Here is a 27,281-nt window from a genome sequence, read left to right as displayed (position 1 = left end):
AGCTTGGTGCATGGTGGATATCGCATAAACGGTGTTACTTCCTCAGTCCTCTTTCTCTCAAGGTGCTTCAAATGACTTCTACCCATTGTGTCCTGTCATTACCTAACAAGTCTGATTTGTTTAACTGGACCCTGATTCACACTCTGGGTATGAAAATCCTAAATTGTAATTAAGTGTGTAGAAACTTTAAAACCAGCAAAAACACCACTCTTCCTTCAAACCCATGACCTTTGTCATTATTCCCAATATTATCCTTATCACCACCACCACTGACATCAGTAGAAATCACCAATTAAGCAAGTTCTTTCGCTTGACTAAGTCTGATTGCAGCTACCTGTTTAATCTGGTGTTTTTGGAGGATTGGGAGGGACTGGGCCAGCTTCTTTGGTAGCCCCTTGCCAGAGAAAGGAAAAGTCGTCAGGAACATAGCGTGCAAGCAGGAGAGGGAAGAGCAAAGAGGCAAAATGCTACGTATTTGTAGATTGACTAGTAAAAATCCTGACATTGTAAAATGCTCATGAACACTTGCTTTACCTTCCAACAGAATGTCAAAGTGTTATCTGTGGAAGAAAAATTCTCCTGTGGGCAGATGTATGGGAAGACATATGATGGCACATTTCAGGCTGTTACCCCACTACTCACAACCTGCAGCTTCCCAGTGGGCATCATCCTAGGCATCAACCTACCTCCTAGTAAATCAGCCAAGCTCAGCCCCTCCAAATCTTATTACAAATCCATGGCCTGCTGTGTCCTTTCCTCTGGCTGTAGAGGAGGTGGGGTGAGTGCAGGGAGGGGCTGTCAGTGCCAAGAAAAGCAGGCAATGGTCCCCTTGTTGAAGCTGGGCTAAAGCAGTTTCAGTGCAGGATGAATTTTGCTAAAATTATTCCTGTTGAAATTATATATTCCAGTTTAATGTTTCAAACCCCTGATTGATTGCTCAAGTTTGAGCTGTGATAACAGTGGTTGGTGCTCTTCAAGAGGCTGAAAATGCCAGCTCTTGGGAAAATGACAGTTCTTTGAAAAATAATCAGGTTCACGGCACATCTCTCTTCAATAGAAAGATTACCACTGGGTTCACAAAATTATCTATGATGGCCTTTTTCCCCAGCACTCATGGCCCTTTACTACTAACTAGAGATCCTGTGAAAAGAGAAGAACCATTTCATTTTAACTTCCTGTTGATGTCCATTATTCTTTCACTACCCCTCTCATCACAAAGGATATTTTGCTAGAAAATAAATTCTTTCTGTATGGTTTGAACATTTCTTTCCTGGAAAGTAGAGGATAGGGCTAGATGACCCCCTGGTGTTCCTTTGTATCCTTGGAATTTTGTGAGTCTAGGATTCCTGGTCTGGAATTGTCAGAAATATATTGTATTATGCCGTTTCTGCTACTTATGAAATTAATCAACATTGATGGCAAGAGCTACAGAGAAGGAAGATGAGCAATAATGGAGATGCTGCTGCTGCTGCTAACATAGGGGTGAAGAATTCTTCCTTGGGGGGCAGGAGGGCAGGTTTAAAGTGTAATAATCTTTTAAATTTAACTTCCAAAGAACCTGCTGACCTTTGCTTCCTCTTACTGAAAGTTAGAAATAACAAATTAAAAATCCACAAGGGTAGAAGTGATGGCATTAAGATAAGAGTGCTAGCTTTCAATATTTGTAAACTATGGCTTAGATCCAGGACCTCCAGGCCTAAGATAAATATAATACGTTTGAAATCAATTAATTAAAGATCCAGTATTTTTTGGCCCCTGAAGAAAAGCCATAGAAGTGATTATTTCTTGTAAGTTTCCAAGCTTTCAGTCTTCTATCAACTCCTTAGGATAAAGTGAGCATTCATTCCCTCCAAACACAAAGGCTACAATCCATGTAACTGAGTTGACGATTACACATGGGGCCATGTAGATATATTTATGACTGGTATGATATACAGCTCTTTGTTTCAAATATTAAAAACAAGATAATTCTGGCACATCATAAGTAAGTACAAAGATAGGCTTATCTAGCCAAATGATGAAAATAAATTTAATAATAAAAGCCCACCAGGAAAAAACAGCTGCTCATCTGAATCTAAAGGAAACTTTTCCTGCCATCTGCTGTTGTTAGCATTTTATATTGCCATATTTGCCTGCTCTCTTCCAGAGCCTAGCAGTGCTAAGCACCTCATATTGAGTAAGCAACTAGGCAGGAGAACAGAGCAGTTAGAGGGATGGGCATGAATACAAAAGGCACTTCCCTATCTCCAGACTCAGAGTGCCATTTTTACCAACAGAGTAGACGTCAGTAGGGCAGGTATCAAAGCAGGACTTCTCCAGGAAAGCTTTCGTCATGGGACTGAAAGACAAAAAAGAACTATGGAAGTGAAGACTTGGGTGAGCTCAGAGATCACAGGGGCCATCAGATAGAGTCACTTGGCTACACCAGTCTCCTACTGCCCTCCCCACAAGTACCATGCAACATGAAACTAGTTGGGTCTAAGGCTGTGACAGAGAGGGTCTGCCGAGAGGAAGAACACATGCATGAAGGCATTGTCAGCAAATACACTGAGCCATTTATAAACATTCCAAAGCCTGGGACAGTGTAGAAGCACATTAGAGGAGAAACAGGATCTTCATAAATAAAGAATCAGGCATGGCTTGGACTGTTCTCCCTGCTAAGAAGGAAGGAAAATCCTACCGTGGATTAGGCTCAGTGCCCAAAGGGGCTGCAGTATGGCCATGTTTCTCAGAGGGAGAATAACCAAGCTGTGAAAAGGGCTCAGACCTTCCCCAAGAAAGATGGTTTGGACCCCTGTGAAGACGTTCCATGAACTCCCTATGCAAAATAGAACTCCTGATGGGAATCTTGGCAGAAAACTTTCAACCAGAGAAGGCCTGATTAACATGGCCATGTTTCTCAGAGGGAGAATAACCAAGCTGTGAAAAGGGCTCAGACCTTCCCCAAGAAAGATGGTTTGGACCCCTGTGAAGACGTTCCATGAACTCCCTATGCAAAATAGAACTCCTGATGGGAATCTTGGCAGAAAACTTTCAACCAGAGAAGGCCTGATTAACTGCCATCTTTGGACACCTAGTAGGGCCCACACAGGGCCCATAGCAGGGTTTCTCCAAGACCTGTGCTTAGCAGGAGCCTAAGTCAGCTGGAAGAACAGTTGAAGATAGGCTGGATGAGCCACGTCTGCATGTTCTGCGCCTGTCCATGACATACAGCTGTGTCTGGCAAAGAAGAACCACATGTTGACAATAAAAACTGATGAGATTGTTGGACGATATTGGTCCATGAAGGGATAGGCGAGTAGTTGGCACAGCTCCATCCAGATGGTCATTAGAGAAAGATAGACCCTGATGGCTGTGGTGGAAATTGGCCTGGAGCATGGAGATATGGTTCTTAAGGTTTTCATTTTGGTTTGTTTTGGTTTGTTTTTTGTTGAGAGGGAAAGTGGGAAAGAGGGTTCAGGTATATACATAAAATGAAAGCTATAGGTCAGCTTCTCCCCTGAAGAAATGCATAGGTATGTGATTTGGCTTCAAATCTGGGGAGCTCACAGAAGCCTGAAGTCTGTGTGTGTGCCCAAGGTTAAGAATCCCTGCTCAGAGATGTTTTCTGATAGAACAGATGAGGATATATATATACATATATATATATACACACATACACACACCATGTTCTCACTTATAAGTGGGAACTAAATATTGGGTACTCATGGGCATAAATATGGTAACAATAGACACCAGGCACTACTGGGAGAGAGGGAGAAGGGCAAGAATTTAAAAAATATCTGTTGGATGCTATGCTCACTACCTGGTTACAGGATCAATTGTATCCCAAACACTAGCATCATGCAAGACACCTATGTAACAAAACTGCACATGTATCCACCAAATCTGAAATAAAAGTTGAAATTCAAAAAAGGAAAAGAAGATCTTAAGAATCCAACCAGACTAGGTGGGGTGGCTCACACTTGTAATCCCAACATTTTGGGAGGCCAAGGCAGGCAGATCACTAGATCAAGAGATCAAGACCATCCTGGCCAACATCCTGTCTCTACTAAAAATGCAAAAATTAGTTGGACATGGTGGCATATGATTGTAGCCCCAGCTACTCGGGAGGCGGAGGCAGGAGAATCACTTGAACACAGGAAGCGGAGGTTGCAGTGGGCCAAGATCATGCCACTGCACTCCAGCCTGGTGATAGAGCGAGACTCTGACAAAAAAAAAAAAAGAAAACAAAACAAAAAAAAAAGAATCCAACCAAATTTCAAGGCCAGTTCAAAAAGGTATCAGAAACAAACTGATCACTAGGTCATTCTGTCAATTGATTAAGGACCCAAAGGGGTGGATGGAGCTTAGAGTGTCTGACTGACAGAAAGAAGGGATAGTACCTCCTTTGGCTCAGGCAATTCTGCACGTACTTTATACCATTTAATGCCTCTCAATGATTCTCATATTATTGATGAAGAAATCAAGGTTCAGAGAGTTTAGAGAACCTGTACAGGAGCAAATGAGGAAAGGACCCAAGCACAAAATTCAGGCAAGTTGACTCAACACTTAGACATTTTTTAAACTCACACCACACAATCTTCCCTTTATATGCCAACCTTGGATTACACAGAGAAATAAATTCACTCATTGTTTTTTAAAAAACCAATCTGAATATATATTGCCTTCAATAATCTAGAATAAAAGATTTATTCAGATGCAACGAAGAGAAAGAAATACAAAATATCATGTAAATGAACTGGCAACTTGTAAAGCTTAGGCCAATGGGCAGTGGGCAACCAGAACAGGACCTCGTCACACAATGTGGAATAGCCAGAGAGGCTTCCAAGGGGAAATGGTGTTTTGAGTCAGCTCTAAAACCCAGCAGAATCCTGAATTAACTCAACCTTATATAGAACCTGGGTTTAAATAGACTAAAATATTCTAAAAGTTAACCTCAAATATTACTTTTGATATGCAAGAATATTTATGGAAGGCAGAAAATGGAATTCTTGAACACAGAAAAGTTTCTCAGTTCTTAAACCTCAATTCCTTGACAGTCTTTGATAAACAATAGCTAATTTCATTGAGCACTTATTATCTGCCAGGTACTGTATTAATTCACTTAATCCTCAAAAAAATTAATGGATTGCAATTATTACCATCCACGTTTTAAAATGACATCAACTTGGCCAAGACAGAAGAGGTAGGAAATGGAAGAGGCAGGATTTAGACCCTGATAGTCCAGCACTGATGGGCTTCTTCTAACTATAGTCCATGTTGACAAATTGGCATGGTTGGGAGTTTGGGGAACCTGGGTTAGTATACCACATTGACAGGGCCAAGGGAAATCTAGAAAGATTATATGTGACAAAGGACTTGGTATGCACTGGGGTGCACAAATTATTATGTTGTGAAAGTAAAGGTCATCAGATTATCAGTTTTTGAGTAAACTACCTGAAACCAAAGGAGAAGGAATATCTATTTAACAGATCTTTCCCTCTGGCAAACAACTATGTTCCCTGGAGAGGGGTTCTCCCATTTGAAATCATGTTTATTCCAACCCTGAGCAGTGTTTTTTTCTTAGAGTACAGCAAATAGTCCTGAAGGGAGCTGACCTTGTTTTAAGGGCCTCTCTTAAATCAAGGGTCTCTTGTTTGTTACATTCCCTAACTTTAATCACACTTTAATCTTTGAGGTCCTACACTTTCAAAGCTGGATTGACTTACAAAAAAAAACAAAAGAGAAGAGAAAGATTTATAAATATGTATAAATGCCTACCCCGTGAGCCCCAAATATGAGACAGATCTCAGTTAATTTAGAAAGTTTGTTTTGCCAATTTAGAAAGTTTGTGACACAGCCTCAGGAGGTCCTGATAACATGTGCCCAAGGTGGTCAGGGCATAGCTTGGTTTTATACATTTTAGGCAGACATGAGACATCAGCCAATACATGTAAGATGTATGTTGGTTCTGTCCAGAAGGTGGGATAACTCAAAGCAAGGAGGGGGCTTCCAGGTCACAGGTAGGTGAGAGACAAATGGTTGCATTCTTTTGAGTTTCTGATTAACCTTTCTGAAAGAGACAATCAGATATGCATCTATCTCAGAGAGCAGAGGGGTGACTTTGAGTAGAATGGGAGGAAGGTTTGCCCTAAGCAGTTCCCAGCTTGACTTTTCCCTTTAGCTTAATGAGTTGGAGGCCCCAAGATTTATTTTCCTTGTTCACGTTTTCCCCCTTTTCTTTTTACAATCTTTTGGAGAAAGAATTTAAGAAGAAAAGGAGTCTCTGGTCTCAGGTTTCATCTGATCTCTCATGGTTAGGACAGTTTTTTCCTGGACAGGTGGGTCCCAAGTTATTAGGAAAACTCATTTTTAGCAGGTTGTGAAGCCTTATGTCTTATGAAGAGAAAATAAGCAGGGGAAGGTCGATAAACAACAACAAACAAAAGAATAATCCTGGAAAATCGATATAGGCCACATTACTCTGAAATCCATACATCAGTAGGCAAGAATGAGAGTTGGCTTATGTATGTAAATAGGTTGCTATTATTTTCTTCTGAAGCTTAAGTTGTCTAGTGTCAGTTCACAGGGCTTTAAGAAAACACAACTTAGTTTTCAGTGATTTCAAATTAGGAACAATTGGGGGGAAAAGGAAAATATCGGGAGAACCCACTCCCGATGTTTACCATGGGTTCTTTTCTATTTCCTAAGTGTCTTGGCTGGGTTGAGAAATAAAGGGAAGGAGCACAAGAGAGAGAAATTTAAAGCTGGGTGTCCAGAGGAGACATCACGTGTCGGCAGGATCCATGATGTTCCCTGAGCCGTAAAACCAGCAAGTTTTTTATCAGCAATTTTCTAAAGGGGAGGGAGTGCACGAATAGGGTGTGGGTCACAGAGATCATATACTTTACAAGGTAACAAAATATTCCAAAGCAAATGGAGGCAGGGCGAGATCACAGGACCACTGCATGACGTGAAATTAAAATTGTAATGAAGTTTCGGGCACACATTGTCATTGATAACATCTTATCAGGAAACAGGGTTTGGGAGCAGACAACCTGTCTGACCAAAATTTATTAGGCGGGAATTTCCTCCACCTAATAAGCCTGGGAGCACTACACGAGATGGGGCTTATTTCATTCCTTCAGCTTCAACCATTAAAGGCAGCACGCCTTAAAGGGGCCTTATAGACATAAGCCTACCATCAGGGTGCATTCTCTTTCTCAGGGATGTTCCTTGCAAGAAAAAGAATTCAGCAATATTTCTCCTATTTGCTTTTGAAAGAGGAGAAATATAGCTCTGTTCTGTCCGGCTCACTGGCGGCCAGTTCAAAGTTACCTCTCTTGTTTCCTGAACATTACTGTTATCCTGTTCTTTTTGTGCAGTTGACACAATTTGTGCAGTTGACACAATCACAGGGTCCTGAACCAACATTCATCTTCCTCAGCTTATGAAGAAGATGATGGGATTAAGAGATTAAAGTAAAGACAGGCATAGAAAATCACAAGGATATTCACTGGGGAAGTGATAAGTGTCCATTAAATCTTCACAATTTATGTTCAGAGATTACAGTACACAGGCGTAAGAAATTATAAAAGTATTAATTTTGGGAACTAATAAATGTCCATGAAATCTTCACAATTTATGTTCTTCTGCTGCGGCTTCAGCTGGTCCCTCCATTCGGGGGTCCTTGACTTCCCGCAACAGGAAAAGAAGAAAAAAGCAGAAAAAATTTGAAAACATTATTTTGGAGACTTGTAGCCAGGTAAAATTGGAGTTCAATCCAAACTGTAGAAAAATAATAAAAATTGAAAAACAATAGGCGAGACTAGAATCAGCAAAAGGTATACTGTAGTTTTGAAACATAATTTTTTCTCTCTGATTTCCCATTTTAAAGTAAAATTATGGTAGTACCAATTTGCTTTATTATACTTGGCCAGATTACTTCTATAAAGTGCAGCAAGAATAATTACTTTTCACATGGGCTTTTTAAATTGGTTTTGGTGGAACTTTGTTCCATAGAAGGAGTCTCAGATGAGACTATTTTAAAGCTGAGCCCAGCTGTGGATTTGTACCATCAAATACTTATGAGTTGGGTGAATTCCTCTCTTCTTGAGGTCCCAAGATGACTTGGGTCTCCTTGGCCTGTCAGAAAGCAACATTCTTTACTTATCCTGTGTCAGCAACCCTGTACCAGGACAAGGAAAAAAAGGTGTGAGGCCAGTTTTCCCAAGGGGCTTTTATTGACTCTTTAAGTAAAGTTTGATTCCTTAAAGGAAAGCACACTATTCCAGTGAAAGCCTTGGTAAAATAATTAGTTTCTCTAATTGTGTCTGTTACAAATGAAAACAGATTCTTATTGCACTTATGTAAATAACTATATTTCCGTAAGTTAAGAATACTCACACAGTTTCCAAATTCTGGTAGAGAGAAACAAATAAGCTCCAAATTTTGTTCATAGAAGTACAGTGTACCTAATTGTTAAAACCTGTCAATACCTCAAAAGTTTCCTTGACTCTGAAAAATGAAAAAAAGGATCAGCCACATTTTAAGCAAAAAGTCAAAAGAATTTCTTCAGTCTTCTATTAGTTCGGTCTATGCAGTTAACTCCTGTTCTGCTTGATATTCATGAATATTTCGGCTCTCCATGATGACAGAAAGTTTTCCCTCTATTCTGCTGTCAGAATCTCCAAAGTTATCGGAGATTTGCATTCAAGAACACCTATTAGAATTTTATAGCTGATTATAAAACCACTGTCTAAAGAGGACCAAAATGAGACAACAATTGTCCATGGATGACAAAAAGTTTTAGGGCAGCTATAGCCAAAGACACATTTGACAAGGTAATTTCTTACCTCTGTGGTACACAATAATTTAACATGTGTTATGTTATAGAACAATTATAATTATTGCTGATAATATATACTAAGTCATATCACAATTATAGGAGTTTCCCATAATTTTGGAACACATACCAATAACATATTTATACAAATACAGCCCAAAGAAAGCTAAACACCATTTCCTATTTGACAATACTTCTTGTATAATTTTTATACCAAATAAGCCAAATATGTCATTTTTGGATTTTAAAGAACCTGATATTTTAAAGAATTAACTAGGGCTGAAAGAGACATAATTTATAATTTGATTTTGGAAAGTTTGTCGAATATCAAAGGTATAAAACACTTGATACCACAAAATAGGATCAAAGGTCATTGTCAAATAAGTCATTCATTTAACCAAAGTGATAACTCAAGGATTTCTAAAAAAGGGTGAAAACTTTCATCCTTTCAGAGAAGAGACAAATTTCCAAACAATAAGCCCTGATAAAACAGCATTAAGCCAATTAAATTTGTTTTTCAGAATATTATAAATAATCTATAAAATTTTAATCTTAACCATAAGATATAACTTCCCTAGGCCTTTTATAACCTTAAAACCTTTGCTAAGGAGTCAATTAGTGCTTTAAGAAAACCTTGTTAATCTGCCACAGGGACCCATATGCTGGTCTTACATCAGTGTGCCTTTGACATTAATGATTAATTTATAGAGAATCAGAACTTATTTTGTCTCTCAATATCGACCCTTACAATCTCACATGCCCACCTCTTCCACAGTATTCCCTGGGCCTCAAGGAGTTGAAATAGCTTTAATATCTGATCCCATGTCTCAGGAACACATTTTATTTTGATTGGCATCTTCTATCAGGCCTAAAGATGAAGCATTAGTTGCTGTCAGTTTTTAAGATTTTGCAGGACTTGGTGTTGTTTTTAGACCCAGTAGTCGAAGCCTTGTAACTCAATGTCACAAAAACTTTAAAAGCACATACAGAAAGATATACAGTGTAATAACCTTAATTTAAAAGAAAAAAGTGTTTTGGCTGTGTGTGGTGGTCCACACCTGTAATCTTAGCACTTTGGGAGGCCTAGGCAAGCAGATCACATGAGGTCAGGAGTTTGAGACCTAAGTGGCCAACATGGTGAAACCCTGTCTCTACTAAAAATACAAAAACTAGCCAGTGTGGTGGGGCGTATCTGTAATCCCAGTTACTGTAGAGGCTAAGGCAGGAGAATCACTTGAACCCAGGAGGCAGAGGTTGCAGTGAGCCAAGATCTTGTCATTGCACTCCAGCCTGGACAACAGAATGAGATTCCATCTCAAAAAATAAATAAAAATAAAATTTTTAATCTCAGTTGATTTCTAAGTAAACTAAAATTTAATAATAATGGCATAGGAATGATTTCAATAAAATGCAAAATCTATTAGGCCAGTTAACAAAAGGCAAAAGAAAATGTTTTCTGCAGTGCACAGAATATTATGTTGGAAGACAACATTTCCTTTAGAGCTTTAAGAAAACTTTGTTAGCATCAGGCCACAACAAACAGAACCTGAGGAAAAAAACTTACATGAGCTGGAAATGAGTTGAAGGAGAGCATTACTATTTTGCACCTTTTAAAAGGGGAGAAAAACCTGAAAACAGTGAGATGCAATAAAAGTTGAACTTTGGGTTAAAAAAATTAAAATCTCACAGTTTGTTAAATCAACACCTTAAGAACATTTCATTGTTTTAATCAATTCTTTAGTGTGTAAGAGTTTTTTTTTTAAACATCAAACCCAATCTCTAGAAAGACCATTATAATTTCCCTTTACTTATAGACAACCTGATCATATAAAAGTGTTTGTTGTTTTAAAAAAATAAATCCTCCTATTGTGACTTACACAGACCATTCATGACATGCTTTGACTTTCTGGTTTGTCCTGAACATCTCTCTTTCTTAAATAATCAGTCGTTTTATTCTAGGGCTAAATTTACCCTACAAGATTCTTTCTTATATAAAATTATTTCTCTTCAAGCTTTCTCGACAAAATCTACCTCTTTACTTCTATAACTTTCTTTACATCTTTCTTATTTTTTGGTTCCTTTTACCTTGTTTTATATATAACTTTTAAATAAGCTTTGAATTAGGCAAAAATCATGCACCTTCTTCAAAAGGATGCTTTTTTAAAAAAAGAATGTTTTGCTCCAATATATTTTATTGGAAAGTAACCAAATAATGCACTAACTTTAGGAAAAACTTAATTTATATGTCAGCTGATAACAAAGATGATAACAGTCCTTTCCCAAAACAAACCCCCTTCCTGCCCGAGGACTAGACTGTCTAAAGCCACAGATTAGAAGTTATGATTATTTTACTAAACAATTCAAGATTTAGCTGTTTTCATTAGGCCAATATTATTGTCTTATTTATTAAAAATTACACAAGCAAAGATCCTTCTGTTTTGGGCTGGGTTTACAGTTTTGTAACTGCTATGCCAAATTTTGACACCTTGCAGTATTTGGCAGGGATAAGTGTGAAACTGCTTGATCAATAAATAAATACAAAAATGTATGCTGGCAATTAAGACATTTCTAATATTACTTGGCTGATAATTTTAAAGCTATCTTATTTATTAAAGTGTTTACTTAGTCACATAAACTTGAAAAAGTATTTGACTAGTATTCCCTTTTTTTTGATAAAGTATTTGATTTAAATGCTTTTATTTTTCTTTAAGCTAATTAATTAGAGCTATTTTATATATATTTTAGTAGTGAAACACTGTGTACACAACACATAAATATATAGATATATTAGGCATACTGATAGAAGTGCATCTTATAGATTCATAAGACCTCCTTTTTTTTCCTATCTTAGACTTGCAAACTCTTAATAACCTGTTTCATTACCCTGGCAGTTGTCAGCTATATGGCCCTAAATCTGCATACTGAAGCAAACAACTATTAGATGAAAAATCAGATAGCAAAATTTACATCTCAAGGTACAAAGAGAAAAAGTCTCGTGGTGCTAGAAGGAGATTAAAGATGGATGTCAATTAAACATAAAATTATAGAAATCTATCATAGCATTGTATAAGGAGACCAATTTTATTTAGATAGGGACTACCTACATTTTAACCAGATCTCTGGGCTCTGGGTAGAGTCCACACTGTATCCTGGGTCTCTAAAGAGGGAGAATTAGCATGAGAGTAGACCATGTGATGCTTTCACAGTGCACAAAGACATTTCTAAGTGTCAAAACTACACTTTTCCTTAAAAACCCAAGAATAGTCTTTGTTGGAATAACATTTTAGTCAAAAAAAAGGTCATGTAACACAATACAAAAGCAAACAGTTTAAGAGTTGAGACAAGCTTGTCTATTTATACTCTTGGGGTTCCATAAGGAAAAACAGAGTTTTCTCCCCAAAAGGGAGCCTGGCGCCTTCTCTGTTTTCTTTAAGGAATTCCAGGCTATTATAAACTATTTTAGGTCCCTCATGCAGCAGAGGATGCAAGAGAAAGGAGAGACAGGATAAGTAAATGAAAAAAACAGAATTCTGTCAACTAAAAAGACAAAACTTTTGCTCAAAACAGGACAAGGTCCTAGGCGAGAAAAAAAATACACATGAAGGCCTTTTATATACAAGCACACACACATACACATGCACATCTTGGGTGTTAGCTTTAAATTAAGCTGACTTTTAACCATTGAGCTCCTTTAAACAAATCTTTTTAAATCTTGTTACTATATTTCAGCTAGGACAAACTGCTGCTATTTCAGAAGTACCAAGTATCAAACCAGAAAGGCTTGATTTAGGAGCCAAAACCAGGTTGTTGTGGTGAAAAAAAAGAAGGCAGAACCTTAGCCATGAAACTGCAGCATGGGGCGACAGTCATTGCTTTTTCAGTTAGGCCAAGCTAGCAAACAGGTGGCCTTGTTATGTAAATAAAGCCCCTTAAGTAGTCACAATAAAAAATATTTCCTCTTTTTTTTTTTTTTTTCCTTTTGCTGGCCATTTTCTCCACTCACCACACCACCTTTGTTGTGTATGTGGGAATTTAGCCATTTCAGAGGCCTTGCTCCCCATAATTTGGAACTTCCCTTCAATTTGATCAAGTTGGATAGAGTTGATGAAACCCAATGGGAAAAAGACTGAAACAACAAAAACAGACACAAATAAACAACAAAAAGAACCAGTTAAGCAAAACAAACAAATGATTGCACAACTTGTATGATTACTGAGCATTCTAATAGTAAGGAGAAAATAAGATCAGCTGGTTTTTAATCTTAAAGTCAGCCAAGACAAACCCCAGTTCAGTTACTTTAGCCACGACAAACCCCAATTCAGGAAGGGATTGGTGTCAAGCTGAAGACTATTCTTTATCATCCTAGAAGCAGGAAAAAAACAACAACTCATCTTCTCTGTTAGAACTTAGCTCAAACTTCATAAAGGAAAAGGAGTTACCTGCCTTCTATCATCGTGGAAGCAGGAAAAACTTCCCTTTCTTGTGTTGGAAGCAAGTAAAACTCCAAAAAAAAGAGGAATTGTACAGCAAAATAAATTTTAGATCTCAACCAAATTTGGGGAGCTTAGGGATTCTCTGGAGGGATGTGCTCTCAGCCCTCAGTAAATTATCCTATTGGTTTGAGCCATAAAGTTAGCTCATGTCGGTACCAAGCATCAGTAGAAGATTCGTCAAAGGTCAGGGCCATCTCTACTCAGATTCCCTGTTGTTACCAAATGTGAACCCCAAATATCTGAGACAGTCTCAGTTAATTTAAAAATTTTATTTTGCCAAGGTTGAGAGTGCATGCCCATGACATAACCTCGGGAAATCCTGACAATATGTGCCCAAAGTGGTCAGGACAGAGCTTGGTTTTATACATTTTGGGGAGACATAAGACATCAATCAATATATGTAAGATGTACATTGGTTCTGTCCAGAAAGGTGAGACAATTCAAAGCAGGGAGGAGGTTTCCAGGTCACAGGTAGGTGAGAGACAAATGATTGCATTCTTTTGAGTTTTCAATTGGCCTTTCCAAATGAGGCAATCAGATATGCATCTAGCTCACTGAGCAGAGGGATGACTTTGAATAGAATGAGAGGCAGGTTTGCCCTAAGCAGTTCCCAGCTTGACTTTCCCTTTAGCTTGGTGATTTGGGGGCCCCAAGATTTATTTTCCTTTCACAATCCATATGTACATGAAAATCCATCTTAGAGAATGGTGCACACCTCTGGTTCCATAAAAGGACAGGGGCTTGTGTATAGGCAGCTCAGACAATGGCTCCAATGATTCAGCAAGATTCACCGAAAAATTGATGGTTGATGCTTAGCTGCCTTTGTGGTCCAATCTTCTATAGTATAATGACCCGAAATCCATCACCTCCAAAATGTCCATGTTTCTCAATGGTATGATATGAATTTATACTTTTTGGTCAACACTTTTCAGTGATTTTCTTTCGTTCATTTTCCATACGCTTATTTATTGCTAAGGTTTTCTCAGTGTTCTTTTATATATCCTGACTTACATACATAAAAATGCTAGTGCTGCTGGCATTCTCAACTCCATGTTCATACATTCAAGTCCTTGGCATGTTAATAATAAGAGCAAATGAAGTGCTGGATATGTGCCAAGTGATGGTTTAAGCAACTATATATATTTACTCATTTAAATTTTTGTGACAACCTCATGAATTCAGATTGTTTTATAAAGAAATGGGAACACAGAATGTTCCAGCCATTGCCCAGTGTGTATTGGCCAACAATATATTTATACTTAAACCCTAATGTCTCTCTTGTAGCTTTAACTTATTCACATTATATTACCAACTTCTACACATATACTAGTACAAATGTTAGGGCAAGAACGTTTCCCAAAATATCAAAAACATAAGGCAGTAATAATAATTGCTACCATTTATGGAGCGATTGGCATTTCATATACCTTACAGTTTCAATGGCAACCCTGAAAACGCTGTACAGTTGACGGTGTTTTTTTAAAACCCTGTTAGACAAGTCAGATAAATCAAGTAGATTTTGTAAAATCATCAGCAGGTCTGTAGAGATTTGAACACAGATCTGATCTCTCATTACAATTCATCACCTTACTATTAACACAGTGGGCACAACCAGCCTAGTATAGTCAAAAATCCACTTGGATAAAGTATAATTATTTTAGAACTTCTTTTTAAAAAAATTTTTTTTTTAGATGGAGTCTTGCTCTGTCACCTAGGCTAGGGTGCAGTGGCGTGATCTTGGCTCACTTCAACCTCCACCTCCTGGATTTAAGCAATTCTCCTGCCTCACCCTCCTGAGTATCTGGGATTACAGGCACGTACCACCATGCCTGGCTAATTTATTTATACTTTTAATACACATGGGGTTTCCCTATGTTGGTCAAGCTGGTCTCGAACTCCTGACCTCATGATCCGCCTGCCTTGGCCTCCCAAAGTGCTGGGATTACAGGTGTGAGCCACTGAACCTGGCTTTTTATTTTAGAACTTCTAACATCTGAAGAAAGAAGTGTTGCTCACAATTAGACATGAACTCTAGGCCTTAGGAAAAATGGTTTCTAAAATTTCAGAGAAAAGGTGGGTATGACTCCTGACACTACAAAAGTTAAAATGTCTGAAAGAGGAAGGAAGGTTCCCAGAAAAGAATTCAATCAGAATAATAACAAATGACACTGATCATGAAGGAAAAAACGAAGCTTTGGAGAAGGAGAAGGAGAAGGAGAAGGAGAAGGAGAAGGAGAAGGAGAAGGAGAAGGAGAAGAAGAAGAGGAGGAGGAGGAGGAAACAGCAGCAGCTCTACAAAGATATCTCTAATGATCTCATATTTTTTTTTAAGAAATGCCCGAAATAATGAAAGGAGGCACATATAACAAAGCAATACAAACTAGCCATAATGATACTATGAAAAAATGGAGCCCAAACTGCACTGAGACTTAACAGGACAGTGTAAGAGCACTAAAAGAGGGCATTGCACTGGTTTCAGAGCAGAAAGAAGAATGAGGAATGGAATAACCCAGTGCTTAGGGGCAAATGGTGTCATATTGAAAGCAAACAGAGAGAAACAGGACAATTCAACTTCTATATTGCTTTCTCTATCAAGGAAAGCAATCTCCAAACTGGGATGGCTAGAACAAATACGGTTAGTAGGAAATTGAAACCTGAGATAGGTAAGAAGACAATAAGAAAAAACCTAGCCACTCTAAATGAGTTCAAGTCCACAGAACCAAGTGAATGACTTTCATCCTACTCCACCAAAGAAAGGTGTGGACTGTGGAGCAGCTGCAGGGAGAATTGTAGGATTAGGGAGAACAGGAACATGCTCCAGTTTTTTAAAAAGCATGGAATGGTTGTATTACATAAAGTTGTAAAATATCAATGCCCAGCAAAATTTTAAAAGTTTAAATATATTTTAATATTTAAAAGATAACTACTAAACAAAATTACTTGTGCCAACATAATTCTTATAAAATAAGCTTTACCAAACTAACTTTGTCTCCGTGTTGAGAAGTTACCATGGGACGTCAACACAGTTTTCTGGGTTGAAATTTCAAGAAGTCATCCTCAAACTATCCCTATGGACAATATAGATACACATAGATTGAAAGATGGTTAGATAGTGAAGAGTTTCTTAACTAGTTGACTATCTGGAGATATAGGCTATTTATACTTTCAATTCTGTCCACCTAGGAAGCAGTGTGCAGTGATGGAGGGGTGCTCTTCTTGCTCTGGAGAGACAGCTCGTATATTTGGCACATTTTTATTACTCATATGACTATATAGAAATTAGACACATGATATTTTGATGCAGTCATTTTGAAGACAAGTTGACAGCCCTAAGAAACAACTTAATGTTAAGAAACTATTTAAAGTAGCAATTAACATAATTACACACAAACTTCATTCCTGATCTTTATTCCATTTCTGAGCTATTTTAGAAATGCAGTCAGGTCAAGCCCAGGAATGGGACAGGGCTCTGAGATATCCATTACTAGAGGATAAAAAATGATACATTTTAAGAAATATTTTGATATAAAATATAAGCTATTTTGAGGCATCCATTTTGATATGACCAAATCAAAATAACCACATCAAGATGACTGCGGGAAAATCCTTTTCCATGTATTTATCTGCATCACAGATTTTAAAACTCCACTGCAATAAGGACAAATCTCTCCAGCATATCACCATAAGTTTACTTTCTAGGTTGGCCATAACTCATTATGCTTCTAATATTTGTGAGGATAGAAAGATGGAGGAATAGGTGGAATGCTGGCTGGAGGGTCAGTATTTGATAGCTCTCGCCTAAGCCAGATGGTGTCTTCTTGCACATAGGGAATATAAGTAAGTAGACCACATGTCATTCCAGGTTCTTTGGTGCAAGCAACAGAAATAGACCCTGGCTAACCAAAGCAAGAAAAGATTTTGTAGGAAGAAGACTGTGCAGTGAATGCAACAACAGAAAAAGTGAACAACGAGATCCTGAGAATGCCAAGAATCAGAGTAGCTTCAGGATGTCAGTAGACAGCCCAAAGACTGCATCTGCAGGGAAGTGCCATATACAGCTTCAGATCCACCATCCATCTGTCCCTCAGTGTTTCTACTCAAGTTTCAGAGTTTGTCTCTTGTGCCCTCCCGTGTGATCAGGGCTCCTGGAGTCATGTGACTGAGAGACAGCCACATGGATGGAAGAGGGCAATTTCCCCAAGGGAAAAAGAAGGGCACCATTACCAGAAGAAAGAGGCAGTATGCCAGGAAAGAGAGAAAAATAATACATAAATATATTCACTAGAGACTTGTACTTCAGTCAAACACTCATTTTCAAAAATACAGGTTTTGCCTCACCTGCTTCATGTAAATAAAGGATGTTGTTGACTGCAAGCTCAGTAACTGCGAACAGTGTTTATGCCACACGTATTTGATTTTAATAACACTTTACTGTCAATGCAAGGGTGAGGCTAGCTACATCGCTTGGCTTTATTCCCGTCTTATGTAGAGTCTAGTTTTCAATGATTGGTTTTACACTTTGGGAAGAACACTATGAAGGTATTTGTCTCAGGCCCCATTCCCTCTTTTCTGTCCTCTTCTCTGTAATCTAGAGGCCTTGGGACTCTGGAAAGTTAATTTCTGCAAGTCTCTTGCCAGTGGTTTTCAGTTAGGGTCTGCCAATGGAAAGCACGGCAAGAAACTGGGATATGGGAGGAGGGAAGAAGCAGCTCTCTTCCTGAATCCATGTTCTCTCCACATCCTTCCAGCAGCAGGTGGCAGCTCATGTCCAAGGTCTTTTGGCAGTTTCCACGTCTGCATGGAAAACCTCTTCCTTGGAGCCAGTGCCAGCCTCACCTGCTGAGACGCTGCATGTCAGTGATGCCAGCAGCAGCCACGGTGGTCCCAGCATTAGCCAGGCAGTGCCCCTTCAGATGTTCTAGCACCAGCAGCTCAATACCCCTTGGCAATACCAACGCTGTCCATGGTACCTGTGCCACAGTTGCCACTCTGCTTTGGGTGATCCCCACCCCCACCCCACTGGGATTCCAGGCAACAGGACACTTCTTATTCATTCTCCAGCTGTAGGAATGGAAGTCACTTCCTGAACTTACTAATCTTTGGGTTTTCTCACTTTTGCCTTTATTAATTTTTTAATTACTATTATTAATTAATTAATATAATTGCCTTATATTAATTTCCCTTTATTGGAAATATTGAGAGTATTTATAGCTTCTTTTCACACTTGAAATGTGCATTTTGTACAAAGGAAGACTTAAAGAACGTGATAACTGGCTTCAACTATCTGAAGGGCTTTCATCTGAAAAGGGGACTACATTTATCCTGTGTAGCTCCAAAGGGTAGAAATGGGATTAGTGAGCAGAATTTTCAAGGAAGGGGTTTCAGCTCCAAATAAGGAACAGTCCTCTAAGCACTTGAACTGCCCACGATGGAATGTACTGGGTTCCTTCTATTGAGGGGTAGTCAAGTAAACAATAGGTTTCCATTCCTCAGAGACGCTGGAGGGGAACCTACCGGAGTGACAAGCTGGATCAAATCAACTCTCACAGGCCTTAGAGTTCCCCAGAAGAACTATAGACTTTAATGAGAGGTTTGATCATTTTCTACTGGAGCTGTAACACAAAGCTAGGATGTTTAGTGACCTGCAGAAAAATGTAACATTTATCCTCTGGGGTCTATCTTGGTCCCAGACTAATTTAAAACAATGACTCTTATCCCCAAACTGAAGAAATTCAATCTCTACTATTTTACACCCCACTGAAAGCTGACATCAGTTAGTATAAAGAAGCCCCTCATTTGCTTTCCTTTCTACTCCCACTAGGTCCATTCTCTGTGTCTGGGATTTATGCCCCGAGAGCTTTAGGGAGTTGGGGACAAAGATGACTGCAGTCTCTAGCTAATGGAATCAAAGTGCTCTAGTTATCTGAAGAGAATTGTTCCTCATTGTGAATCTTGCTTGATGGATTCAAATCTCTGAATTCTTCTATCCCAGCCCAAGGCTTCCCGTCTCAGCCTTGGAATTGCAAGGGATGGGTTAGGCAGTTGTGAGGGAACCAGACAAGATGTCAAAACCTTAACAAGATTATCTTCCTGCCATCATGAAAATCCCAACCACCCTTCCAATTATTACTACAGCTGTCAACAAGTATTGCACATCTGCAGAGCTCCCACCTTTCTGATGTTTGGGGCACATGTGATGAGTCTCAAACCAGCTGTTCTCCATCCAGTAGTTTTCCTTTCCCAGTATAAAATGACCTTGAGTCTCACAATGGCAGTTTGGGGGTAAGGGGGACAGAGAAAGCCATTCCCTCTTGGGTACAGTTCAACAAAATAGAGAAACATAAAATTCTAACCTCTAATATTCTCAGAAAACAGTTACGTTCTGGCATACTGAAGAAAGCATTCTCACATTTTCATTGTCAAAACAGGAACATTGGACTGGAGAGGAAATGCGATGGCTTAATCCAAAGCAACATACCACAGATATAACAGGACCAGAAATGAAACTGGAGTTCATTTTGACCCAGTCCAGGGAGTACCCCTCCCACCTCCACCGTATTGCTTCAAATAATCCTACATTACAAAAGAGAAAACTATGGAATTCAGTGTTTCAGTGTCTCAGTCTAGGTGCTTAGCAAGTGAAGGTTCAAACTGACAGCAGGATTTCAGTGACCTGGAAATAGCGTCTTTTGCAATCCAGCCCCTTGTAGATTTTATTCTGCTTCCTCTTATTTCATCCCCAAATTCTTCCTATTTGTCCCATGTCATGGGGTGCCTGCCCAGAAGACAAAGAGAAAATACCCCAAAAGTGGAGGGCATACCGACTTGTCTACGAGTGCTCAACTCTCTGGGCACTTGTCATGGTTTAGGGACAGCAGGATTAAAATACCTACATGCCTGGAGGCCTCAAATTCCAACAGTAGTAAACAATAATTTTGTATACAACATCGTCTTTCTAAAGCTTTGCACACCCACCCTCCCCACCCCAAATTAGGACTGTAAGACCATGTTCTCTTAATGAAAAACTCTTGATTAGTTCCTGAACTGAAGGAGTAAGTCTAGGCAGAGGACGGTGCTAAAAGGGAAGAAATGGGGATGAATCCAGAATATCATGGTGTGGCAGGAGGTGTGTGCATAGGGGCTGGTGTTCTCTCATGGGGGGCCCACCTATGGGATCGAATCCCTCCAGGAGTAAGGAAACCCCTTCATCTTCCAGCCCCTGAGATTTGAATTGAATGTTTATCCATCTGCTCTGTTTCTTCCTCAGATCACTCTCTCACTACACCTCATATTGTTCCCCTCCCTGCCCCTTTCTGTTCCTCAACCCTCTCTCTGCCCACCCCACCCCCTCCAGTCTGAGGCAGCCACCTGGGGACCCTGCTATCCAATAATTAGCCAGGGCAGCTGCTAAACCAAACCAACTCCAGAGATCCGCAGCTGTCAGAGCGGAGTCCTGCCTGGAGGAGGGGGAAGCCAGGGGAGGCCCGCCAAGCCTTCTCAGGTGGCCAGATGACGCCTAATTAGCCCCCCTACTCCGGAGGCCTCACCAGATGGGCAAATGCCTGGAAGCCTTGGGGAGCCAGCGAGACACTCTGGGAACTCCCAGCGTGCTCATTCCTTTCCAGCTGCCTCTTGGGCAGTGGGGGAGGATGGTTAAAATAGTAATTGGCACCTTGGGTTAAGGGGCCTTGCCTTTCCCTACCATGAGGGAAGATGCTCTGCTTCCCCGTGGGCAGCCCCCTACTCACCCTTCTCCACCAGCCTGGGTTCTGAGTTGTTGATGCTGTTGATTGAAAATGTGTGCTTTAAAAAAACAATGCACACCAGAGGAACTGGCACTGGGAATATTTTTCTAAATCTAAACTATGTGCACCATGAATTCACAAAAAGCAAAATTTAACTAGGAGGGAAACTTGGGGGAAATACATAGGTTTCATTCTTTTTCTCTCCAGCCTGCAAAAGTGAGCAGCAAACAGCGTGGCAGAGGAAGGGTGAAGCAGTTAATAACTTAAACTTGACAGACTGCTATTTCTGGGCAAGGAAGAAGTTGGGAACCAAAAAGTAAGGGGAAGGGGCACACTGCGGAAGGCACAGGTTTTATATTTCAGAGTGTGACCAATGCCCGCAAGAGAATCCTGTGGTTCTGCTAATCAACCCGGCCACTGCACCACTGGCTACCCACAATGTGGCCATATCTACAAGCAAAGAAGGTCGTCAGGATCCACGCAGGAGAGCAGAATCTTACAGTGCCCCCCTCCCATTGTGCTCTGTCATCATTAGAAGGAGTTTACCTTTCAGGACCCAGCAAGGCAGGACTGGAAATAGTGGGAATGAAGGTTGCAAACACTAAGGGGGAAAAATGCAAGAAGCAGCACTGAGAATGTGCCACACGACCTCTTTGCCCTTCCCTTTTACTGGCTTCCCTAACTCTCCTTTCGTGTGACAAAGGATGTCTTTGCCTTTTGATGAAGACAAAGACATCTGCGGTGTTCAAGCTCTTGACTCAAACATCCTTGTTGTAGAAAAATAAAGGTTAGGAAAACAGAAGATATCTGCCTGCTACCACAGCCCTCACGCCTCGGTTTGTGATACCCTGCAAGCGTCCATACGGATTCGGAGAGGCCGCCCGTGTGTTTCATCTGGTGGTTTCCTTTTTTAAGGAGTCGCAAAGTGAACTCACATCAGAATTGGTTACCTTATAATCACCCTCTAGCCCAGTAATGATTGTTTTCTAATTAAAATACGAGGAAAAACTTTCGGAATAAAATGCAATAAGACTGAGAAAATAAGCATACAAATAATTCATGATAATATTCCTTATTTACCCTTGTGATCAATGTCCCTTATTTATGGGACCAATGTAAGGATGGATTACATTTTTGGCCAGCAGAGGACCAAGCTGACAGCCGAACGTCTTTGAGCAATCTCAGCTCTCTGTAGTTTCTGGAGTATAACATATTTTCAGCCGGCTTTGGCTAATACAGTGGACATTAATTGTTAATTCTTCAACAGCCATCTGCTGAAACGCAGATTCCCTGCAAATCTGGGGAAACAGCACCACCTAGCAGCCTTTGCTACAAATGCTTCAAAGCTGGGTTCATTGTTGACTGGGCTAGGTGGAAAGAAGAGACAGTTCTTTTGGGGTGGACTAAGTTGGAAAGATGCTCCCCACAAATCCACCTCTGGTACCTGTGAGAATAATCAGTTTGCAAAAGTCTGGGCTCCATTTTGCTTCAGGAAGGCAGCTCAGCTTTCTACTCCAGATGGATCAGCAGAGTTTCATAACATTACATTAGCATAGAGCATTTTCCAGAAGACACCGTGGGGCCAGAGGTTTAACAGATGGGGAAATTGATGCGAGGGAGAAAAATGTATCTCTTCAAGGGCACACAGCTACTGTGTGTTTAAGTCAGGCTCAGAAGCCAGAACCAATTCTACCATTCCCAGAATAGGAACAACTATTTATCAAAGGCTAGCTAAAGATGAAGGCAGGAATAAGACACAGAAGTTAGAGCATCCATCAGTAAGCAGAAGGGATGGGTATCTTTCTGAGTCTATAATATAATATCGGGGTATGGCAAGATGCACATTAAACCCAAGGGCAGATTTTGACCTATGTCTAGGACACAGGCACATGCTATGAACAAATCTTTAAGCAGCCAAACACTGATTTGGACTTATCTTAGTCTGCTTAGGCTTCTATAACAAAATACCTTAAGATGAGTAATTTATAAATCATAGAAATTTATTGCTAATAGTTCTCAGGGCTGGCAAGTCCAAAATCAAGGCATCAGCAAATTTGGTGTGTGGTGAAGGCCTGTTTCTCATAGGTGGTGCCTTCTGTGTGTCCTCACATAGTGCAGGGGCAGTGGGGTTTGCTCAAGCCTCTTTTATAAGGGCACTAATACCATTCACCAGGATGGAGCCCTTACGACTTAGTCACTTCCCATATGCCCCACCTATCAATACCATCACATTGGTTATTAGATTCCATCGTATAAATTGGGAGAGATACCAACATCCAGACCGTAGCAGGACCGTTCCTCAACCCAGCTTCCCTGTGCTCTGACCAGTCAAATTTTTCCCACGGAGAACAACGGTGGCAGGTTTTAATTTTAGAAACAGAGGTTTTCAGATTTTTCTCCTCCAAAGGCTCTTTGTAACTGTAACTTCAAATGTGTCAGACTCTCTTTCTCTCTCTCAGTGAAGGAATATCTTGTAGACTCCTCCCATCGAAGCTGGAAGAGACCTCGGAGAGACTTCAGCCAGCAGGGCTCACCCCTGAATGCATATTTGAATCACCAGAGGAGATATAAAAACATCAGTGCTTGGCCCCCACCCCAGACCAATTAAATCAAAATCTCTAGCATAGGGCTTAAGTATTCATCCTTTTTAAGTTCCCTGAGTGACCCCAATATGCAACCAAAGAATCAGTGACTTCAAACTCGACTTCTCTTCTTAGAGATGAGTAAACCAAAGTTCAGAAAGACAAAGGGATGTGCCCAGTAAGCCATGTGGAAGTGATGGCAGAACTGAGACTGGTTTTCTCTTCCTTGCCCTTCGCTGCCTGCTCTGGTCTACACCAGAGTCCCTGCCTCAGCCTCAGTTGTGTAGCATGCTAGGCCCTATGGGCAAGCAGCGAGACAACCAGAGTGGGTTGACCTCTTCACACACAGCCCCTCAGACATCACCGTCTGTGTGTGACCATCTGTGTATGGGAAGTACCCTGAGCACTGGGCACCCAGCACCTGGGAAACTGAAAGATGATGGGCTAAAGGGTTCTAACCAGTATGGGACCTCTGCCCACACTGATGACATTTCCTTTCTAACTCTGACTTCTGAAACTGGAGAAATAACCCAGGGTAGATTTGTAGAACACTCCAGGTCCAAGAGAAGAGAAGAACTAAGAGAAGAACCAAGAGAAGAACCAGAGCCAAACTCCACTGTTCACATAACTGGCAGACAGTAGTGACAGTAGCACAGTTTGGGGTCTCCAGTTTCCAGGACTTCCCCAAAGTCTGGTTATATTTCCTTCCCTCATTAACAGTCACCCTAATAAATAGCCACAGGTCCTTGCCAGAAGGTTGGGAGGACAACTGACAGTGTACATTGTTGGCTATGTGGCAGGATCTCCTTATGGAGACTTGTCCTCCTCTCTTCCAGAGGCGCTGAGTCTGTGAACTGGTTCAAATCTATGAATTGGGTGAGGGGCTAGGACCTACTATTGTGGTGATTCCATTAGCCAGATCTAGAGCTTTTCCATCTATGCAACAGGTGAGACGCTTTAGTCTGCCCATCTATTTCTGCTCAAGGAATATCATGATCAACAGCCAAGACAGTGATTTCTGTGGGTCATACTTGCTGGGCGAGGTGTCAGAGCCCTAGCATTGGAAAGTGGTCATCTCACGGGTTAATAAGAGAATTTACTGATGACAGTATAGGTTTGAAGAAGGAAAGTTTTATTAAGAAGAAAGAATGCTGCAGAAGAGTGCAGCGGGGCTCCTCAGAGAGATAGGACTGAGTAAGCCTGCGGATTTTTCCTTAAGCGTATTTATGGACCTTAAAGTGGGAGCTAAATGGTAGTTTGCATGATAAATGATTTCATTTGTAGACATTTTGGTGCCTTAATGTCAGCAGGAGTTACACAATGAGTTTCAGCAGGCATGGATTCTAGAGATGTATGGAAATTCTAGTTACTTATAAATTTTAAGTTGAAAAGAGGCCTGGAACCAGGTGCAGACTTTAGATAATAGGGAGGTCTAATTACTTCTAAATTCCTTGAATAAGCAGTCTTCTGGCTCCAGATAGCCTGCTTGATGGTTACCAGGTGGTTTTTGCTCTCCTCAATACTATTCTGATGACCACTTCTGCTCTGATAACCTTTACGGTAGCCACACCCATCTTGCCTTTGGCAATTAAATAGTGCCTCTTGGTCCCTGCCAGCCCCTCTCATCATCACCACTACAGTCAGAGTCCTATCCAATGGCAGCCATGCCCAGTGCCACTTCTGGCCCACTACAGAGCTACTCAAGGATGCTGGGCTTCCTCTCACAAGTGTGTCTCAGCAGCCTTGGGAAAGGAAGTGGCCTCTGGACCCTCTGTGGGGATGCAGTTGGGGAGTGGGTGAGCCGGTCTCCTACAATAAATCTGTTCTCCCTAAGCCTTTGGATACTTCTGCTTCACTGACGACATCCAACATTGTCCTATTTCCACTTGTTGGAAAAGTCTGGTCCAAGAACTGTTGCTTTATTGTCTTCGTGACAAATCAAAAACACCTGAGAGTCCATTTTGTATCCAAATCACATCTCCCTGGCTGTTTCTCAAACTTTAAAATAATTCAAACATCCCATGTTAGACAGAGTGCCCCAGGTTTTATAAAAATGCCTGCTCACAGGCCATGAAATAAAGGCATCAATACCAAACATTTAGAAGAGAAGGGTAACTCAGGCAATCTTAGCATAAGATCCTCTAGGGTGATCCTCTGCTGTGACCAGGAGCATCCTGGCAGGACTTTAGCATGAAGATTCCAGCTTGAGCTCCCCTGACCCACCCCCGAGTTCCACCTTCTTCCTTCAATCAGGGAAGTTTAAAAAAGGAAGGTGAGGAATTTGGGCCTCTTGGAGCGGAAATAGTTCCAGAGCCTGTAACCCCTTCACCCTTGATTTTAACTTTTGACATTCCTGAGAGTAAAACACAGAGGTTTTAAGGGGTAGTGGTGTTAGTGTCACGTACAGGAATCTGCATCTGACTCCCCACTACACCTAGGGGTGACCTTGCCTGCAAGCCATTTTTTTTTTTTTTTTTTGGTGTTTTGGCCAAACTAACACAGGCTGTCAAATGATTCATTCTGGGAATCTTTTAAAACTGTGAGTCAGATCATGTAGTTCCTCTGTGAAACCTTGGGTTGGCTTCACATTTCACTCAGAATAAAGCATATAGATTATTCCACTGGATGCAGGCCCTTGGTGCTCAGCACCCCTTCCCTCCCTGACTCATTTCCTACCCCCAACCCTCCCACCCCGGCCCCTGGCTCACTGCCATCCAGACACACTGGTCTCCTTGCTCTTCTTCAAACACACCTGGACCCTCGCACTGGCCTTTCCCTCTGCTTAGCATGCCCCTCCCCCTGACCTCTTAATCTTTGCCTGAATGTCACCTAAGTGCCACCCTGATGGGCCCATTTTAAAGGGCATATCCCGCCCCATTTCTGCTGCTTTTTTCCACGGCACATGTCACCTTCTAATATATGGTATACTTTATTTATTTTGTTATTGTCTGTCTCCCCCACTGGAATGAAAGTTCCAATAGGGCAGACAGGTTTATCTCTGTTGTCCCTGCTAAATTCCTAACCCCTAGAAAATGTCTGGTATGGTAGGTGATCAATAATGATCCATGGGGCCAGGTGCAGTGGCTCACGCTTGTAGTCCCAGCACTTTGGGAGGCTGAGGCGAGTGGATCACTTGAGGTCAGAAGTTTGAGACCAGCATGGCCAACATGGTGAAATCCCATCTCTACTAAAAACACAAAATTTTCCGGGAGTGCTGGTGCGTGCCTGTAATCTCAGTTACTCAGGAGGCTAAGGTAGGAGAACTCTTGAACCCGGGAGGCAGAGGTTGCAGTGAGCCAAGATGGTGCCACTGCACTCCAGCCTGGGTGACAGAGTGAGACTCCCTCGCAAAAAAAAAAAACAAAAAAAAACAAAAACCCAAACAAACAAAGAAAAAACAATAATGGTCCATGGAAGAGCTAGTTGTGTGGCCTGTTTGCCTGCCTGCTTTCCTTCTCTACCGAACCGGAAAAATCTTGCTGTGATTAATTTGATTACGTGTTTAGAAATTGTCCCAGCCTGGTAAAACATACAAACCCAGCAATTAACATGGCTACATCATTTCTTTTTAAAATTATTTCATTATAAACACACATGGGTGGTTAAAGCGAGACGTTTTCACTCCACCTAAGTT

The 27,281-nt window shown here is 40.7% G+C and overlaps 1 pseudogene; it reads left to right on the top strand.

Moving 5' to 3' along the window:
- The first annotated feature begins 511 nt into the window (after positions 1–511).
- LOC105531187 overlaps positions 512–27,281 on the top strand; it is a 30,444-nt pseudogene continuing 3,674 nt past the window's right edge.

This window comes from Mandrillus leucophaeus, unplaced genomic scaffold (genome assembly GCF_000951045.1).
Source record: "Mandrillus leucophaeus isolate KB7577 unplaced genomic scaffold, Mleu.le_1.0 Scaffold87, whole genome shotgun sequence".
NCBI classification, from domain to species: domain Eukaryota; kingdom Metazoa; phylum Chordata; class Mammalia; order Primates; family Cercopithecidae; genus Mandrillus; species Mandrillus leucophaeus.
This window is presented reverse-complemented; position numbering and strand designations above follow the sequence as displayed.